Consider the following 19,109-nt stretch of genomic DNA (forward strand, 5'->3'; position numbering starts at 1 on the left):
CTGCTCACTAACCCACTAACTATTTGATAATTTGCATCACTCACACTAACAATTACTCTAACAAGAATAATCTCTTCATTTTATCTCTTGCTGTGTGTTTTGTTAGTTGTATGACAGGGAGAAGAGAGGGAGCTTCAACTTCCTTTGATTCAAAACCTGAAAGGACCCTCTGGAGACTAAGGAGGGAAGCAAGAGGGAAAGGAATTGTTGGTACTGAGGAAGAGGAAGAGTACTTTGAACCCAAAATGGAAGAAAATTTGGATAATAATCATGAAGAAGAAGCTCACAACCATGCTTGAGAAGGCCCTGCAAACCGTGCTGGGCAAGAAAGGAGAGTTCTAGGCTCCTACATTAATCCTAATCCAGGAAACTGTGGAAGTAGCATCCAGAAGCCCACCATACATGCCAACAACTTTGAACTAAAACCCCAGCTTATCACCCTTGTTCAGAACAATTGTTCATTTGGAGGAAGTGCTCAAGAAGACCCCAATCAACACCTAACCACCTTCCTGAGAATTTGTGACACTGTAAAGTCTAATAGAGTCCACCCGGATGTCTATAGGCTGCTCTTGTTCCCTTTTTCACTCAAGGACAGGGCATCCAAATGGCTTGAATCCTTCCCAAAAGAGAGCTTAACAAATTAGGAAGATATGGTGAACAAATTTTTGGCAAGATTCTACCCTCCTCAAAGAATCAACAGGCTGAGAGCTGAGATGCAGACTTTCAGGCAACAAGATGGTGAGACTCTCTATGAATCATGGGAAAGGTTCAAGGACTTAACAAGAAGATGCCCACCAGATATGTTCAATTAATGGGTTCAACTTCACATTTTCTATGAAGGTCTTTCCTATGAGTCAAAGAAGGCCGTAAATCATTCATCAGGAGGCTCTCTAAACAAGAAGAAAACCATTGAAGAAGCCATAGATGTCATTGAAACAGTTGCTGAAAATGACTACTTCTATGCCTCCGAAAGAAGTAACACCAGAGGAGTAATGGAGCTGAACCACATGGATGCATTGCTAGCTCAAAATAAGATGATCACCAAGCAGCTAGCAGATCTTACTAAGAAGGTGGAGGAAAACCAAGTTGCAGCAGCCATCACTTCATCACCAGCTCAAGAAGGAGTGAATATAGGAGAAGAAGGTGACTGGGAGCAAGCCAAATATATTGGAAACTCACCTAGACAAATCCATGATCCATACTCCAAAACTTACAACTCTGAATGGAGAAATCACCCCAACTTTGGGTGGGGAAATCAACAAGACCAAGGTCAAGATCAGAGACGCCACAACCTCAATTCCAACAACAATGCAACTCACCAACACACCTCACAAAGATCCTATCAACACCCACCTAACCAACCTTCTCAACCACCTAATCTCAACCCACCATCTCTAACAGATGATAGGCTCTCAAAGATTGAGGCTCTACTTGAAAATTTATGTAGAGAAGTCCAAGACAACAAGGTGTTTAAGGAAGAAGTGCGAGCCAATATCAAAAACCAAAGAGAAAACATCAAGAGATTGGAGTCTCAAATAGGGTATCTATCTCAACAAATTCCCAAATCCACTGATGGATTTTCCAGTGACATAGAAAAGAATCCAAGGGAAGAAACAAAGAAAGTAAGGTGGGTGAAATGTAAAATGATAACCACAAGTAATGAGAGGAGTATGAATGGAGTAGAACACCTCCAGGATGATCAAAAGGAAAACTAGGAAGAAATAAGCCATGCACTTCAACCCACACTCAAGGAAAAGCTGAAGAAGAAGGAGGTATTGAACCCATATGCACCTTTTCCCCAAAGGCTTAAAGGTGGTGTAGCAGGGAGAATGTATTCAAGGTTCTTCGATATGTTTGCATCTCTTGATGTAAATATACCATTCATTAAGGCCCTCCAGCAAATGCCCTTCTATATCAAGTATATAAAGAAGCTACTAGCCAGAAAAAGTCCATTGAAGGGTGGACAGACAATAAAGATGAACAGGGATTGCAGTGCTCTCATTCAACTAGGGCCACCCACAAAGAAGAAGGATCTAGGGAGTTTTCACATTCCCTGTGCCATAGGAGAAACAATGATTGATAAGCGACTTTGTGACTTGGGAGCAAGCATCAACTTAATGCCCCTCTCCCTCATGAAGAAGCTTCAAATCAATGAGTTAACTCCCACAGATGTAATCATTAAGTTGGCTGACAAAACTCAAAAATAGGCAATAGGAGTAGTTGAAAATGTGCTGGTGAAGGTTGGGAGCTACTATCTTCCCACAGATTTTGTTGTCCTGGAAATAGATGAGAATCCTATTTACCCCATCATTCTGGGAAGGCCATTCCTAGCCACAGCTAGAGCACTCATAGATGTAGAGCGAGGAGAGTTAGTGCTGAGAATACATGACGAGCAGCTCACTTTCAATGTTTTCAACTTCTCACAAGAAGCAGATCATGATGACAAAGAGCTGATGGATGAGCCAAACAAGGAAGCACAAGCACCACACATAAGGACTCCTATGGTCAACAACCAATGTAATCAGAAGGAGAAACAGCCAAGTGTAATCTAAATGGAAACCACAAAGAACAAGTTGGCATCAACGGACACAAGAAAAGAAGTCTCAAAGGGATGGAAAAAGAAGAAAATTCCTACAGAAGATTTCTCGCCAGGAGATGAAGTGATTTCTACATACTTCCCATCTATACCACCTCACCTCCCCACCATTCCATCTCAACTGCCTCCAGTGTACACCATCAACAAAATCTTGTCCTTAGAGCATATGGAGCTTATCAACAAAGCCAATGGATATAGGTTCACTGCAAGGGGAGAAGACTTCAAGCACTATCAACCACCTTGACAAGGACCAAACATCAAGCTAATGACACTAAAGAAGCACTCCATGGGAGGCAACCCATGTTCTATACCCTCTCTCTTAAATCTCTAATAATAGTAATAAGGTGAATTTCATGTAATTTTAAATCAATTTTGACAACCAATATAAGACCCCTTTACATGCAGCGTATAGTACATGATAAGTTTGGTGTTCAAAGCACACCAAATGGGGTTTGAACACACTTTATGAGGAAAAATTCATTCCCCAAACTTGTTGCACCATGTGATCACAAACAAGTTTGGTTTACCAACGTTGCATGCATGGGAAGCTTAATGATTGATTGATTTGCATTCATGGAAAGCATTTAGTCATTTAAAAAACAAAAGAAAAAGAAATTTTTTTTAGCTAGTTCACACTTTAAAATTTCACACCAAAAATTTCAAATAACTGATTGCACTTTCTCTTCGTGTATAGGGAATCAAAAAGAACATTGATGGTACTTGATAGGACAATTGAGGAAGGGAGATTCGGCCACTATACCAAGGGAATCTCACACTTGTCTTCATGGGGAATGTCCTTAGAAGTGTTGCCATGCAACATTGGGAATGGATAGTTTTGGAGACCGAACCAAGACCCTCATAAAGGAGGTGATCTTTGTGCTCATTCAATCCCAAAACCCCAACCGTCCACCATTGAATTTCCCTAACAATCTACACCCTTCAATTCTCACCACCGGCCTATATAAGGAACCTTCACCACTCTAACTCTTCTCAACTATTCATCTAACTCACCTCAGTTTCCTTCTCTCAAAACACATTCCTTTAAGACACATCTTGCCTCAAACCAACCGAACACTATCTTCAAACTCATATCCTTCACCACCTTCGCAAACCAATTTTCACTTATGGCATCATCAAGCTCCAAGAGACGAAAGGGGAAGGAACCCATAGAACATCCTCCTTTTGATGAAAAGCGATTTAGAACCTTTTATCATGCACTCCAGTTTGGGTGGATGGCTGACAAAGAAATCATTTATGAACTAGGCTTTCAAGTCACATGAACTGAGTGTCCAGAAATCACAGAGAAGGTGGAGCAACGTCGATAGGAGCTCCTCACTGATCTGATCACAAGGGTGAATGCAACTCTAGTGAGAGAGTTCTATGCAAATGCAGTTAGACAAGATAAGGCGGATGAATCCTATACAAGTTTCGTGAGAGGAGTCATGGTGGATTTTAGTCCCATGACCATCATGAAAGTGCTGAAATTGCGAAGCATACCCTTTGCAGAGGAGAGCTATCACTCGAGAATGCACAACAAACCCAATTATGACTAGATTATACAGGATATATGTGTGCAAGGAGCAGACTGGGAAAGAGGCCCCAAGAGGAAGCCCAAATTTATAAAAAGAGGAGATCTCCTCCCTGAGGCTAAAGGTTGATTCGAAATTGTAATGAGATCCATCCTCCCAACCGGAAATAACTCAGAGGTAAACCTTAAGAGAGCAACGATGGTGCAATGCCTAATGAAGGGAGGAGAGATCAAGGTTCATGAACTCAAAGCCCAAGGCATTTGGAAGCTTGCTGAGAAGAGTGATTCTGGAGGAAGATTGGGTTATCCCATCACTATTCTCCATCTTTGCAACCAGGCTAGGGTGATATTTGAGGATGAAAACCCCGAGTGGATAAAGGTTGGCATTCCCCTCACTTATCGTCGAATGCATGCTGCTGCAACTCCACTACTCCACGAAGGGTAAGAAAGAGGCCAGCTCATCAAGCGGAAGAAGAACAACATTCACAGGAGCAAACCCCAGCCACCTTAAGCATGCACCAATTACAAGAGTCTATTGATACCTTATTTAGGCAATGCATGGAAAATCAAGGGGCACAAAGGGAGTTTCAAATGCAATTAATGGACCGCCAAGAAGAATCACTCTCTAGATGGATGAATCAGCAAGGGGAATGGCAAAAACAATTGATGGAAAGCACCTTGAACCAACTGGTTCGGGAGTGTTGGTTGAAAGCTTATCATAAAGAGTCGCCCTCTTACAGAGCGCTTAGCCAAAAGAAGAAGGTAATAAACTTTGAAAAAGAAGGAAGGATCAACAAGAAAGGAGTCTCAAAGGATGCAATCAAGAAAATGAACCAAGGAATTGATAAAGGCTTGAAACCTAAAGGAAAAGAACCTAAGTTGCTGTGCATGAAACCCCCTAAACTAGGAATTCTACTTCTATTTTATCTTCTTGTTCTTTCATTTCATTCTTCCTATGTTTCAGTACTTGCTTAGGGACAAGCAAGCTTTAAGTTTGGTGTTGTGATGCCAGGGCATCTAGGCCAGTTTCACTGACCTTTTCTTTACTGTTTTAGGGTAGTTTCATGCATTTTCTTAGTGAATAAGGCAAGTTTTGGATGAAAATACACTTACACCTTGATTCAAGCAACTATTGTGAATTTCATATGATTTCATGAGGATTTTGCTAGAATTGCATGATAAATTGATGATGCATAATCTCATGACTTTAGCTAGAGCTTTGATGCACTTTATTTGCTTGATTTCAGGGCAAAGGAAGCAAGGAAGAACCACGTTAATACTCACGTTAATCTAGTTAACGTGAACACTAACGTGGAATGGTAAATAGCTTGCAACGTTAATGAGAAAAGTGATCACCAATAACGCCTACGAAGCCATCAATAGCTCACGTTACTTGCCACGTTAACTAAGTTAACGTGGAGACAAAAGAGAACTCCAACGTTAGTGGTAAAAGTGAACACCACTAACGTTCCAAAACCTGGCAATGAGCCACGTTAAGAGTCACGTTAACTTAGTTAACGTGAACTCTAACGTGGAAGATAAGAACAATGCCAACGTTAGTGACACTCACCTTTGTCACTAACGTTGGATCAATTAGCATTGCCTACGTTAGTGGTCACGTTAAGACCACTAATGTGAGAGTTAACGTGGAGTTGAGGATTAATGAGCCAACGTTAGTGACACTCACTTTTGTCACTAACGTTGGAAGATGGCATTCTGGTGCACGAAATTGTGATCATCAATGGCGCCATCAACATGGTACGCTCAATTGCAATTTCACTTCTTTATCACAACTTCGCACAACTAACCAGCAAGTGTACTGGGTCGTCCAAGTAATAAACCTTACGCGAGTAAGGGTCGATCCCACAGAGATTGTTGGTATGAAGCAAGCTATGGTCACCTTGTAAATCTTAGTCAGGCAAACTCAAACGGGTATAGGTGATATACGAATAAAACATAAGGATAAAGATAGAGGTACTTATGTAATTCATTGGTGGGAATTTCAGATAAGCGTATGGAGATGCTTGGTCCCTTCCGTCTCTTTGCTTTCCTACTGTCTTCATCCAATCCTTCTTACTCCTTTCCATGGCAAGCTTATGCAAGGGTTTCACCGTTGTTAGTGGCTACCTCCCATCCTCTCAGTAGAAATGTTCAACGCACCCTGTCACGGCACGGCTATCCATCTGTCGGTTCTCAATCAGGCCGGAATAGAATCCCGTGATTCTTTTGCGTCTGTCACTAACGCCCCGCCCTCAGGAGTTTGAAGCTCGTCACAGTCATTCAATCATTGAATCCTACTCAGAATACCACAGACAAGGTTTAGACCTTCCGGATTCTCTTGAATGCCGCCATCAGTTCTAGCCTATACCACGAAGACTCTGATCCCACGGAATGGCTGGCTCGGTTGTCAGGCGAGCGCTCGGTTGTCAGGCGATCAACCATGCATCGTGTATCAGGAATCCAAGAGATATTCACCCAATCTAAGGTAGAACGGAGGTGGTTGTCAGGCACACGTTCATAGGTGAGAATGATGATGAGTGTCACGGATCATCACATTCATCAAGTTGAAGAACAAGTGATATCTTAGAACAAGAACAAGCGGAATTGAATAGAAGAACAATAGTAATTGCATTAATACTCGAGGTACAGCAGAGCTCCACACCTTAATCTATGGTGTGTAGAAACTCCACCGTTGAAAATACATAAGAACAAGGTCTAGGCATGGCCGAATGGCCAGCCTCCCAATGATCAAAAGATCTAAAGATCAAAAGATTCCAAAGATCAGAAGATGAAAATACAATAGTAAAAGGTCCTATATATAGAGAACTAGTAGCCTAGGGTTTACAGAGATGAGTAAATGACATAAAAATCCACTCCCGGGCCCACTTGGTGTGTGCTTGGGCTGAGCATTGAAGCATTTTCGTGTACAGACTCTTCTTGGAGTTAAACGCCAGCTTTGGTGCCAGTTTGGGCGTTTAACTCCCATTCTTGTGCCAGTTCCGGCGTTTAACGCTGGGAAATCTGAAGGTGACATTGAACGCCGGTTTGGGCCATCAAATCTTGGGCAAAGTATGGACTATCATATATTGCTGGAAAGCGAAGGATGTCTACTTTCCAACGCCGTTGAGAGCGCGCCAATTGGGCTTCTGTAACTCCAGAAAATTCACTTCGTGTGCAGGGAGGTCAGAATCCAACAACATCTGCAGTCCTTTTTAGTCTCTGAATCAGATTTTTGCTCAGGTCCCTCAATTTCAGCCAGAAAATACCTGAAATCACAGAAAAACACACAAACTCATAGTAAAGTCCAGAAAAGTGAATTTTAACTAAAAACTAATAAAAATATACTAAAAACTAACTAGATCATACTAAAAACATACTAAAAACAATGCCAAAAAGCATACAAATTATCCGCTCATCACAACACCAAACTTAAATTGTTGCTTGTCCTCAAGCAACTGAAAATCAAATAAGATAAAAAGAAGAGAATATGCAATGAATTCCAAAAACATCTATGAAGATCAGTATTAATTAGATGAGCGGGGCTTTTAGCTTTTTGCCTCTGAATAGTTTTGGCATCTCACTCTATCCTTTGAAATTCAGAATGATTGGCTTCTTTAGGAACTCAAAATCCAGATAGTGTTATTGATTCTCCTAGTTAAGTATGATGATTCTTGAACACAGCTACTTATTGAGTCTTGGCCGTGGCCCAAAGCACTCTGTCTTCCAGTATTACCACCGGATACATACATGCCACAGACACATAATTGGGTGAACCTTTTCAGATTGTGACTCAGCTTTGCTAGAGTCCCCAATTAGAGGTGTCCAGGGTTCTTAAGCACACTCTTTTTGCCTTGGATCACAACTTTATTTCTTTCTTTTTCTTCCTTTCTTTTTTTTCGAAATTTTTTTTTGTATTCACTGCTTTTTCTTGCTTCAAGAATCATTTTTATGATTTTTCAGATCCTTAGTAACATGTCTCCTTTTTCATCATTCTTTCAAGAGCCAACATTCATAAACCACAAATTCAAAAGACATATGCACTGTTTAAGCATACAATCAGAAACAAAAGTATTGCCACCACATCAAAATAATTAAACTGTTATAAAATTCAAAATTCATGCAATTCTTTTCTTTTTCAATTAAGAACATTTTTCATTTAAGAAAGGTGATGGATTCATAGGACATTCATAACTTTAAGGCATAGACATTAAGACACTAATGATCACAAGACACAAACATAGATAAACATAAGCACTAAAATTCGAAAAACAGAAAAATAAAGAACAAGGAAATTAAAGAACGGGTCCACCTTAGTGATGGCGGCTTGTTCTTCATCTTGAAGATCCTATGGAGTGCTTGAGCTCCTCAATGTCTCTTCCTTGTCTTTGTTGCTCCTCTCTCATGATTCTTTGATCTTCTCTAATTTCATGGAGGAGGATGGAATGTTCTTGGTGCTCCACCCTTAGTTGTCCCATGTTGGAACTTAATTCTCCTAGGGAGGTGTTTAGTTGCTCCCAATAGTTTTGTGGAGGAAAGTGCATCCCTTGAGGCATCTCAGGGATTTGATGATTAGAGGGGTCTCTTGTTTGCTCCATCCTCTTCTTAGTGATGGCCTTGTCCTCATCAATGGGGGTGTCTCCCTCTATGTCAACTCCAACTGAATAACAGAGGTGACAAATGATATGAGGAAATGCTAACCTTGCCAAGGTAGAGGACTTGTCCGCCACCTTATAGAGTTCTTGGGATATAACCTCATGAACTTCTATTTCTTCTCCAATCATGATGCTATGAATCATGATAGCCCGGTCTATAGTAACTTCGGACCGGTTGCTAGTGGGAATGATTGAGCGTTGGATAAATTCCAACCATCCTCCAGCCACGGGCTTGAGGTCATGCCTTCTCAATTGAACCGGCTTTCCTATTGAATCTCTCTTCCATTGGGCGCCCTCTTCACAAATATCTATGAGGACTTAGTCCAACCTTTGATCAAAGTTGACCCTTCTAGTTTAAGGATGTTCATCTCCTTGCATCATGGGCAAGTTGAATGCCAACCTTACATTTTCCGGACTAAAATCCAAGTATTTCCCCCGAACCATAGTAAGCCAATTCTTTGGATCCAGGTTCACACTTTGATCATGGTTCTTGGTGATCCATGCATTGGCATAGAACTCTTGAACCATTAAGATTCTGACTTGTTGAATGGGGTTGGTAAGAACTTCCCAACCTCTTCTTCGGATCTCATGTCGGATCTCCGGATATTCACTCTTTTTGAGTGAAAAAGGGACCTCGAGGATCACCTTCTTCAAGGCCACAACTTCATAGAAGTGGTCTTGATGCACCCTTGAGATGAATCTCTCCATCTCTCATGGCTCAGAGGTGGAAGCTTTTGCCTTCCCTTTCCTCTTTCTAGAGGTTTCTCCGGCCTTGGATGCCATAAATGGTTATGGAAAAACAAAAAGCAATGCTTTTACCACACCAAACTTAAAAGGTTTGCTCGTCCTCGAGCAAAAGAAGAAAGAAGAGAGTAGAAGACGAAGAAATGAAGGAGATGGGGGAGGCTTTGTGGTTCGGCCAAAGGAGGAGAAAGAGTGTTTATGTTGTGTAAAAATGAAGGAGTGAAGATGGGTTTATATAGGAGTGGGGGGAGGGTGATGGTTCGGTCATGTATGGGAGGGTTTGGGTGGGAAAGTGGTTTGAATTTGAATGGTGAGGTAGGTGGGGTTTTTATGAAGGATGGATGTGAGTGGTGAAGAGAAAGATGGGATTTGATAGGTGAAGGGTTTTTGGGGAAGAGGTGTTGAGGTGATTGGTGAATGGGTGAAGAAGAGAGAGTGGTGGGGTAGGTGGGGATCATGTGGGGTCCACAGATCCTGAGGTGTCAAGAAAAAGTCATCCCTGCACCAAGTGGCGAGCAAAATTGCTCTTTGTGCCAATTCTGGCGTTAAACGCCGGGCTGGTGCCCCTTTCTGGCGTTTAACGCCAAGTTCTTGCCCTTTACTGGCGTTTAACGCCAGTCTGGTGCCCCTTTCTGGCGTTAAACGCCCAGAATGGTGCCAGACTGGGCGTTAAACACCCATCTGCTGGCCTTACTGGCGTTTAAACGCCAGCAGGATCTTCCTCCAGGGTGTGCTATTTTTCTTTCTGTTTTTCATTCTATTTTTGCTTTTTCAATTGATTTTGTAACTTCTCATGATCATCAACCTACAGAAAACATAAAATAACAAAGGAAAAATAGATAAAATATAATATTGGGTTGCCTCCCAACAAGCGCTTCTTTAATGTCAGTAGCTTGACAGAGGGCTCTCATGGAGCCTCAGAGATGCTCAGAGCAATGTTGGAACCTCCCAACACCAAACTTAGAGTTTGAATGTGGGGGTTCAACACCAAACTTAGAAGTTGGTTGTGGCCTCCCAACACCAAACATAGAGTTTGACTGTGGGGGCTCTGTTTGGCTCTGTTTTGAGAGAAGCTCTTCATGCTTCCTCTCCATGATGACAGAGGGATATCCTTGAGCCTTAAACACAAAGGATTCTTCATTTACTTGAATGATCAATTCTCCTCTATCAACATCAATCACAGCCTTTGCTGTGGCTAGGAAGGGTCTGCCAAGGATGATGGATTCATCCATGCACTTCCCAGTCTCTAGGACTATAAAATCAGCAGGGATGTAATGATCTTCAACCTTTACCAGAACATCCTCTACAAGTCCATAGGCTTGTTTTCTTGAGTTGTCTGCCATCTCTAGTGAGATTTTTGCAGCTTGTACCTCAAAGATCCCTAGCTTCTCCATTACAGAGAGAGGCATGAGGTTTACACTTGACCCTAGGTCACACAAGGCCTTCTTGAAGGTCATGGTGCCTATGGTACAAGGTATTGAAAACTTTCCAGGATCCTGTCTCTTTTGGGGCAGTTTCTGCCTAGACAACTCATCCAGTTCTTTGGTGAGCAAAGGGGGTTCATCATCCCAAGTCTCATTTCCAAATAACTTGTCATTTAGCTTCATGATTGCTCCAAGGTATTTAGCAACTTGCTCTTCAGTGACGTACTCATCCTCTTCAGAGGAAGAATACTCATCAGAGCTCATGAATGGCAGAAGTAAGTCCAATGGAATCTCTATGGTCTCATTTTGAGCCTCAGATTCCCATGGTTCCTCATTGGGGAACTCATTGGAGGTCAGTGGACGTCCATTGAGGTCTTCCTCAGTGGCGTTCACTGCCTCTCCCTCCTCTCCAAATTCAGCCATGTTGATGGCCTTGCACTCTCCTTTTAGATTTTCTTCTGTATTGCTTGGAAGAGTACTAGGAGGGAGTTTAGTAATTTTCTTGCTCAGCTGACCCACTTGTCCCTCCAAGTTTCTAATGGAGGACCTTGTTTCAGTCATGAAACTTTGAGTGGTTTTGATTAGATCAGAGACCATGGTTGCTAAGTCAGAGGTGTTCTGCTTAGAACTCTCTGTCTGTTGCTGAGAAGATGATGGAAAAGGCTTGCCATTGCTAAACCTGCTTCTTCCACCATTATTGTTGTTGAAACCTTGTTGAGGTCTCTGTTGATCCTTCCATGAGAGATTTGGATGATTTCTCCATGAAGGATTATAGGTGTTTCCATAGGGTTCTCCCATGTAATTCACCTCTTCCATTGAAGGGTTCTCATGATCATAAGCTTCTTCTTCAGATGAAGCTTCCTTAGTACTGCTTGGTGCATTTTGCATTCCAGACAGACTTTGAGAAATCATATTGACTTGCTGAGTCAATATCTTGTTCTGAGCCAATATGGCTTTCAGAGTGTCAATCTCAAGAACTCCTTTCTTCTGATTAGTCCCAATATTCACAGGATTCCTTTCAGAAGTGTACATGAATTGGTTATTTGCAACCATTTCAATAAGTTCTTGAGCTTCTGTAGGCGTCTTCTTCAGATGAAGAGATCCTCCAGCAGAGCTATCCAAAAAAATCTTGGACAGTTCAGACAGACCATCATAGAAAATACCTATGATGCTCCATTCAGAAAGCATATCAGAGGGACACTTTCTGATTAATTGTTTGTATCTTTCCCAAGCTTCATAGAGGGATTCTCTTTCCTTCTGTCTGAAGGTTTGGACTTCCACTCTAAGCTTACTCAATTTTTGAGGTGGAAAGAACTTTGCGAAGAAGGCATTGACTAGCTTTTTCCAAGAGTTCAGGCTTTCTTTAGGTTATGAGTCCAACCATATCCTAGCTCTGTCTCTTACAGCAAAAGGGAATAGCATAAGTCTGTAGACCTCAGGGTCAACCCCATTAGTCTTGACAGTGTCACAGATTTGCAAGAACTCAGCTAAGAACTGATGAGGATCTTCCAATGGAAGTCCATGGAACTTGCAATTCTGTTGCATTAGAGAAACTAATTGAGGCTTAAGCTCAAAGTTGTTTGCTCCAATGGCAGGGATAGAGATGCTTCTGCCATAGAAGTCGGGAGTAGGTGCAGTAAAGTCACCCAGCACCTTCCTTGCATTGTTGGCATTGTTGTTGTTTTCGGCTGCCATGGGTTCTTCTTCTTTGAAGATTTCTGTTAGGTCCTCTACAGAGAATTGTACCTTAGCTTCTCTTAGCTTTCTCTTCAAGGTCCTTTCAGGTTCAGGATCAGCCTCAACAAGAATGCTTTTGTCTTTGCTCCTGCTCATATGAAAGAGAAGAGAACAAGAAAATATGGAATCCTCTATGTCACAGTATAGAGATTCCTTGAGGTGTCAGAGGAAAAGAAAAATAGAAGGCAGAAGTGAAAGAATTCGAACTTATCAAGAGAGATGGAGTTCGAATTGTTCATTGAGGAATAGTGTTAGTCCATAAATAGAAGGACGTGAGAAGAGGGGAGGAAATTTTCGAAAATTAAGTAAAAGATTTTGAAAACATTTTAAAAAAGACTTTAAGAATTTTCGAAAACCATGATTGAGAAGATATGATTTGAAAAACATTTTAAAAAGATTTGATTTTGAAAATTAATGACTTGGCTATCAAGAAAAGATATGATTCAAACATTAAACCTTTCTCAACAGAAAAGGCAACATACTTGAAATGTTGAATTAAATCATTAATTGATAGCAAGTATTTTTTTAAAAATAGAAAGAAATTGATTTTGAAAAAGATTTGATTGAAAAGATTTGATTTGAAAAAGATTTGGTTTTGAAAAGATTTTGAAAACTTAAAAAAAATTTTGATTTGAAAACAAAATCTTCCCTCTTGTGCCATCCTGGCGTTAAACGCCCAGAATGGTGCACATTCTGGCGTTTAACGCCCAAAACTCTACCCTTTTGGGCGTTAAACGCCCAGCCAGGTACCCTGGCTGGCGTTTAAACGCCAGTCTGTCTTCTTTACTGGGCATTTTGAACGCCCAGCTTTTTCTGTGTAATTCCTCTGCAGTATGTTCTGAATCTTCAATTCTTTGTATTATTGACTTGAAAAGACACAAATTAAAAATATTTTTGGATTTTTAATAATGAGAAATAATCAAAGTGCAACTAAAATCAAATAACAATGCATGCAAGACATCAAACTTAGCAGTTTGTATACTACTGACACTAATGAGAATGCATATGAGACACATAAACACTCAAGTCAAGAGAATTTAAAAATCAGAGCAATGAAATCATCAAGAACAACTTGAAGATTAATGAAGACACATGCATGAATGAAAGAAGAACAAAAACATGCAATTGACACCAAACTTAAAATGAGACTCTAGACTTAAACAAGAAATTTTTGGATTTTATGATTTTGTAAAAGTTTTTTGGTTTTTTCAAAAATTAAGTGGAAAAGAAAATAAAGGTATCAAAATTCTTAATGAGAATTCCAGGAATCATGCAATGTTTAGTCTAAGACTCCGGTCCAGGAATTAGACATGGCTTCATAGCCAGCCAAGCTTTCAAAGAAAGCTTCGGTCCAAAACACTAGACATGGCTAAAGGCCAGCCAAGCCTTAGCAGATCACTGCTCCAACAGCAAGATTGATAGAAATCAACATGCTCTTGTGATGATAAGTTGAAATCTCGGTCCAACAAAATTAGACATGGCTTCACAGCCAGCCAGACTTCAACAGATCATCATGAAACTCTAGAATTCATTCTTAAGAACTCTGAAGAAAAAATACATAATCTAAGCAACAAGATGAACCGTCAGTTGTCCATACTCGAACAATCCCCGGCAACGGCGCCAAAAACTTGATGGGCGAAATTGTGATCATCAATGGTGCCATCAACATGGTACACTCAATTGCAATTTCACTTCTTTATCACAACTTTGCATAACTAACCAGCAAGTGTACTGGGTCGTCCAAGTAATAAACCTTACGCGAGTAAGGGTCAATCCCACAGAGATTGTTGGTATGAAGCAAGCTATGGTCACCTTGTAAATCTTAGTCAGGCAAACTCAAATGGGTATAGGTGATATACGAATAAAACATAAGGATAAAGATAGAGGTACTTATGTAATTCATTGGTGGGAATTTCAGATAAGCGTATGGAGATGCTTGGTCCCTTCCGTCTCTCTGCTTTCCTACTGTCTTCATCCAATCCTCCTTACTCCTTTCCATGGCAAGCTTATGCAAGGGTTTCACCGTTGTCAGTGGCTACCTCCCATCCTCTCAGTAGAAATGTTCAACGCACCCTGTCACGGCACGGCTATCCATCTGTCGGTTCTCAATCAGGCCGGAATAGAATCCAGTGATTCTTTTGCGTCTATCACTAACGCCCCGCCCTCAGGAGTTTGAAGCTCGTCACAGTCATTCAATCATTGAATCCTACTCAGAATACCACAGACAAGGTTTAGACCTTCCGGATTCTCTTGAATGCCGCCATCAGTTCTAGCCTATACCACGAAGACTCTGATCCCACGGAATGGCTGGCTCGGTTGTCAGGCGAGCGCTCGGTTGTCAGGCGATCAACCATGCATTGTGTATCAGGAATCCAAGAGATATTCACCCAATCTAAGGTAGAACGGAGGTGGTTGTCAGGCATACGTTCATAGGTGAGAATGATGATGAGTGTCACGGATCATCACATTCATCAAGTTGAAGAACAAGTGATATCTTAGAACAAGAACAAGCGGAATTGAATAGAAGAACAATAGTAATTGCATTAATACTCGAGGTACAGCAGAGCTCCACACCTTAATCTATGGTGTGTAGAAACTCCACCGTTGAAAATACATAAGAACAAGGTCTAGGCATGGCCGAATGGCCAGCCTCCCAATGATCAAAAGATCTAAAGATCAAAAGATTCCAAAGATCAGAAGATGAAAATACAATAGTAAAAGGTCCTATATATAGAGAACTAGTAGCCTAGGGTTTACAGAGATGAGTAAATGACATAAAAATCCACTCCCGGGCCCACTTGGTGTGTGCTTGGACTGAGCATTGAAGCATTTTCGTGTAGAGACTCTTCTTGGAGTTAAACGCCAGCTTTGGTGCCAGTTTGGGCGTTTAACTCCCATTCTTGTGCCAGTTCCGGCGTTTAACGCTGGGAAATCTGAAGGTGACTTTGAACGCCGGTTTGGGCCATCAAATCTTGGGCAAAGTATGGACTATCATATATTGCTGGAAAGCCCAGGATGTCTACTTTCCAACGCCGTTGAGACGCGCCAATTGGGCTTCTGTAGCTCCAGAAAATCCACTTCAAGTGCAGGGAGGTCAGAATCCAACAGCATCTGCAGTCCTTTTTAGTCTCTGAATCAGATTTTTGCTCAGGTCCCTCAATTTCAGCCAGAAAATACCTGAAATCACAGAAAAACACACAAACTCATAGTAAAGTCCAGAAAAGTGAATTTTAACTAAAAACTAATAAAAATATACTAAAAACTAACTAGATCATACTAAAAACATACTAAAAACAATGCCAAAAAGCGTACAAATTATCCGCTCATCACATTCTCTACTACGTTAAGAGTCATGTTAACTTAGTTAATGTGAGCTCTAACGTGGAGAGTAGGGGCATTTGGAGCATTACTGACAAAGGTAAGTGTCACTAACGCTCTCGAAGGTGAAGCGAAGCATACCCACGTTAAGAGCCACGTTAGTTACACTAACGTGAGCTCTAACATAGGGACAAAAGGCACATAGCAACATTATTGGGAAAGGTGAGTCCCAATAACGCTTGCGAAAGGGTTATAAGCCAACGTTATTGGAAAAAGTGAGTCCCAATAACGTTAGCAAAGATTTAGAAGGCCACGTTAGCGGTCACGTTAGTGCCACTAACGTTGGAGTTAACGTGAGGTATTTGAGGGTGGAACGTTAGTGGAAAAAGTGATTGCCACTAACATTCTCGAACCCACAATGTCACTTAACGTTAATCTCACTAACGCCCATGCCTAATTCATACTTCTCTGCAAGCTGGGCCCATTAAAGATTAGAACTGCTTCAACTCAAAATCTAGTGCCCACATCCAAGACTTGAAGAACTCACTAGAAGATCAAGAGGAGTAGTATATATAGGAGTAGTTTTGAACTATAAAGAAGCTTGGCACTTTGGAGAACTACCTCTGTATATTTACTTTTCTGCACTTTTAGCATGGATTCTTCTTTTCTGCAATTTTTGATTTCTAGAGCTATGAACAACTAAACCCCTTTCATTAGGTTAGGGAGCTCTGTTGTAATTTGATGGATCAATTATAGTTTTCATTCCTCTTCTTCTTTCTTCTCTTTTGATTTACTAGAAAGCTTTCGATCTTAATTCAACTGGTTAGTTGTCTTGGAAAAGAAACTCTCCATAATTGGATCTCCTCTGAGCCTTGGAAATGGGATGAGGAGATCATGCTAGAAATGCTTTCTCATGTTGGACCAAATTGGGGTCTAGGCGGATATAGTGACATGTAATCCTCCCAACACTTTGATTTGGAAATACATGTGGTATAATCAGTGACCATACTTCATCTCTTCCCATGAGCAATTAAATCAAAGAATTGGGCAATTGTTCAAGCTTAGAGAGATTGGGTTGCCAAGGAATTGGAACTCAATCACTTATGATTTCCAAGAAGATCAATAGATGCTTTGATTGAGGAAGAGATGAAAATGAACTTGATCCGGAGAATGCAACATCTCCTGAACCCAATGATTTCCCTATTTCTGATCTTACCCATTCTCTTTACTTTCTGTCATTTATTTTCATGCTCATTGCCCCAAATCCCCATTTAAGATTCTGCACTTTATTTTCTGTTATTTACTTTCCTGCCATTTAATTTTCTGCAATTCTCAACTACATCCTGTTTAGCTCAACTAGCATAATCTTTCAATTAAAATTGCTTGACCAATCAATCCTTGTGGGATTCGACCTCACTCTATTGTGAGTTTTTACTTGACGACAATTCAGTATACTTGCCGAAGGAAAATTTGTTGAGAGACAAGTTTTCATGCATCAGTAGGTCTCCTTTCATTTGGTGTACATCTCCTTGTAGTTGTTTCCAATTGAATCCTTCAGAAAATTATTGGTATTGTTGATATGGTGGTGGTTAGAGTGCTAGAAAATATGGTTGCTCCTCTACCTCTTCTTCTTCTTGTTGTTGTGGCTCATGAGCATGAGCTCTATGCTCCCTGGCTCTCTGAAGTGGGTTGACAGCCACCACTTTGGCCATCTTCTTGGCAGTTATAGGCTTGTCTTGCTCCACTAGCACTTCATCAATAATCTTCTCAACTCCAGCTTCATCACACAGCCTTTGTATGACGGTGGGCAATGCCAACCTTGAGCCATCTTTGGTGCTTTTCAGCACTTTATTGATATTGTTGGCAATCAGCTCTCCAACATTGACATTCTCACCTTTCATGATGTTGTACATGAGTACAGCTCTCTCTTTGGTCACCTCTGAAGTGTTGAATGTGAGGATTAGGGACCTTCTCACAAAATCCAACTACCCTCTAGCTTGGGGGCTCAAATCTCTTCTTCTCAACTGGTTGGGCCTCTCATCCTTGTCGTTTATCCATTGTACATTCAACACATAGATTTCATTGAGGATTTCATCAAATCCTGGGTCTTGTTGCTTCATTCTTTCCACATAGCTCCGGGTGGAGTTTGTCTGCTTTACCATTAGCATCCTTGATAAACCACTATTTTATGGTTTATCTTATGCTCAATTGAGTGGTTTTTATCAACTCTTTACTCACTTATTCATACAATTCGCATGTTTTACATTTTCCTTCCTGATTTTGTGCTATGATTGAAAACATGCTTCTTTGATCTTATATTTGCTTATTATTAATCCTCTCTTATTACCATTAGATGCCTTGATATGTGTGTTAAGTGTTTTCAGATATTATAGGGTAGGAATGACTTGGAGGATGGAAAGGAAGCATGCAAAAGCAGAAGGAATACAAGAAGTTGAAGAAGTTGTTAAGCTGTCCAGCCTGACCTCTTCGCACTCAAACGGCTATAACTTTAGCTCTAAAGGTCCAAACGATGCGGTTCTAGTTGCGTTGAAAAGATAACGTTCGGGGCTTCGATTTGATATATAATTTGCCATAGCTTCCTCGAAGTTAGGCGACGCGAACGCGTGAATGACGTGCCCGCATCGCATTTGCGAACTGCAATCTGCGCGGACGCGTGGAAGACGCCTCCGCGTCACTTGGCCGCGACCTGTACGGACCAGAAAGCGCTGGAAGTGACTTCTGGGCTGTTTCTGACCCAGTTTTCGGCCCAGAGAATACAGATTAGAGGCTATAAAGTGGGAGAATGCATTCATTCATGATCATGCTTTGATAATTCATAATTTTAGTTTTAGATGTAGTTTTTAGAGAGAGATGTTCTCTCCTCTCTCATAGGATTTAGGTAGGATTTTTAGAAATTAGGATTTAATTTGACCCTTCATCAGGTTCAATATTTCCTTTACTTTATATTTATCTCTTATTTTAGATACTTTAATGCTTTTATTGGTATTTGATTTATGTTGCCCAATTGGCTTATGAACTTTTCATGTTAGGATTATACATTATTGAGATGTTTTTAGATTTGTGATTTCAATTCAGCTTTCCACATTTTT

The 19,109-nt window shown here is 40.9% G+C and overlaps 1 non-coding gene across 1 annotated transcript; it reads right to left on the reverse strand.

Moving 5' to 3' along the window:
- Positions 1–698: 698 nt before the first annotated feature.
- On the reverse strand, positions 699–805 carry LOC112792961 (small nucleolar RNA R71). Its single transcript, XR_003197676.1, has one exon. It is a non-coding gene; the product is annotated as a small nucleolar RNA R71 (small nucleolar RNA).
- Between the last annotated feature and the right edge of the window lie 18,304 nt (positions 806–19,109).

The sequence above is a fragment of the Arachis hypogaea genome, chromosome 3 (genome assembly GCF_003086295.3).
Source record: "Arachis hypogaea cultivar Tifrunner chromosome 3, arahy.Tifrunner.gnm2.J5K5, whole genome shotgun sequence".
NCBI classification, from domain to species: Eukaryota; Viridiplantae; Streptophyta; class Magnoliopsida; order Fabales; family Fabaceae; genus Arachis; species Arachis hypogaea.